At 35.0% G+C, this 2,080-nt stretch overlaps 2 long non-coding RNA genes across 2 annotated transcripts; one reads left to right on the forward strand and one right to left on the reverse strand.

The window, feature by feature from the left end:
* The first annotated feature begins 311 nt into the window (after positions 1-311).
* Positions 312-1,144, forward strand: LOC107580380 (uncharacterized). Its single transcript, XR_001608632.1, has 3 exons — positions 312-418; positions 497-597; positions 686-1,144. It is a non-coding gene; the product is annotated as an uncharacterized lncRNA (long non-coding RNA).
* A 225-nt stretch (positions 1,145-1,369) lies between these two features.
* Positions 1,370-1,841, reverse strand: LOC107580379 (uncharacterized). The gene is made up of 2 exons (XR_001608631.1): positions 1,680-1,841; positions 1,370-1,604 (listed from the first exon to the last, which is right to left on the reverse strand). It is a non-coding gene; the product is annotated as an uncharacterized lncRNA (long non-coding RNA).
* Positions 1,842-2,080: the final 239 nt, after the last annotated feature.

Consider the following 2,080-nt stretch of genomic DNA (forward strand, 5'->3'; position numbering starts at 1 on the left):
AACAGAGTGAAAAATTTAAGGGAGTCTGAATACTTTCCGTACCCATTGTATGTGAGCTACTGTCTAAAAGCATCCCAGCATGAACCTCACAAAGCGTAGTAAGGCACAGGTTTTCAGGACCCTTGAGTTCAGTATCAGTCATGATTCATTCATTCATGCAATGGGGTGAATTCATGGCATCTGCTGTTCCTCTACACCCAAAAAAAATCTATTTGTGTCTGTGCATGAAATTAATTTGACAGTGTCATTGCAAAACTTCTGCATTCCAGGTGCATGTTATTTTCGGCAAAGATTGAGAAACTGTGTGGTTTGGTTTTAATATCGCAGTTATCATTCCGCAGGTAAACGGGGTGCGTTTCATCACCATCACCAAAGGACAGGTTCTGATCATTTGGAAGGATCACTGCATCGCAACAAAGTAATACCTGATTAAATGCAGCAATTAAATTAATTCTTCATTTAAGAGTTCTAAACATAACTAATATGGCATTTTTAGGTGTATAAAGACATACAAAGTGGAATTTTCCAAAGATGAGACGACTTTCCAGAGGATTAATCAGAGAGAGACTATTTTCACATACTTCACTTATTCTCCAGGTATTATTTAAAATTTTGGCTACATTCAGAATATTTAACTTCAAGCACTGATCCATACATTGACCTGCTGGTGTTTTTCTCTCCACAGAGAGTCTGGAGGTGAGCGGATACTATAGAGTAAGAGCCGTGGATTACTGGGGAAGAAATGGAGAATATTCTGTCACTGAGAAATATTCGGAGAACCGGTATTCTTGATTAGACCGACTTATGACTTTCCACATACAATATAGTTCACTTTGTATCTTATTTTGATATTAAAAAAAAGCTCACTAGGACAGCATGACATTGGTTTGACCAACATGTAAATTGTCCGAACAGAGTTAATTTTTTTTTTTTTTATATATGTAATTTCGGACTGGTTATCTGATGCCGCAATAATTTACCTTAAACACAACTATTTTAAGTCTACGCAGCCTATGTTTGCCATAATTGTATTCAACATGCATACAAGACCATCCATGGGTATATCGGAGATAAAAATAGATTGAATGGACTGGATGATGAATTTGAACAACAACTACTAAGTTTTATTTACAGTATTTCCATAAAAATGTAATATTAAATGCTGCTGTCAGACTCTGAACTACCTAGACATTCAAATGATTTTTAAATATCAAAATGACAAAAAAAAATCAGGATTAACAGTTTATTAATAAATATTGGTGTGGATGTTTACCAAAGTGGAACTCTGATTCAGTGTATATTTAACATTACATTGCAGGCTTTACATTATAATCAGAGGTTCTTCAATGAAAGAAGAAACGGTGTCAGATCAGAGGAAATTTATACACATATATTTGCATGTATTCAGTTATTATTTCACAAAATGAGGCATTAATCTGACATGATCTATTAGAAAACAGCGACAGGTGTGAAAAGGGCACTGTAAAACCAAAGTGGCAGAATACAAGCATTATTCTTTATCCAGACAGGTAACACGATCTTTACATCAGAAACGATACAGGAGTCATTTTGGGCAGCTCACTTCAAGATTGTGTCCTCATTAGCTGTTGGATAAAAGCAACCAATCTGATCAATCTGCAGAAGAATCACACTATTTAAATGTCAAGAGAAAACCTCACCTTCTGCTAGCTGTTTAGCAATGCGTTCCTTCTCCTCTCGTACCTTCTTCTCCTCCTCTTCTATTCTCCTCTCCTCCTCTGCAATTGGTTTCAGATTATCTGGAGAATAAAGAAAAAGCTTTGAACTAAAATGTATATAACTAAGTATATAAACATTTTGAAACTTTCGGCAGAATCAGCAGCATTTTTGGTTGGAACCTTGTTTCCACCATGGAATAAAAAAAAAGAAAAAAGGTAATTGCAGATTACTTTTTTTCCTTGGAATTCTGAGTTTACATCTTGAAACTGTTATTTTTTTCCAGCCATGGAAATAAAAAATTATAATTCTTCTCACATTTCGGGCTTTTCTTACAATTCTGAGGCTGTATCTCACAAAAAAAGTCAGAATTGTGAGGAATTTT

Source organism: Sinocyclocheilus grahami, unplaced genomic scaffold (assembly GCF_001515645.1).
Source record: "Sinocyclocheilus grahami isolate Dianchi unplaced genomic scaffold, SAMN03320097.WGS_v1.1 scaffold32387.1, whole genome shotgun sequence".
NCBI lineage: Eukaryota > Metazoa > Chordata > Actinopteri > Cypriniformes > Cyprinidae > Sinocyclocheilus > Sinocyclocheilus grahami.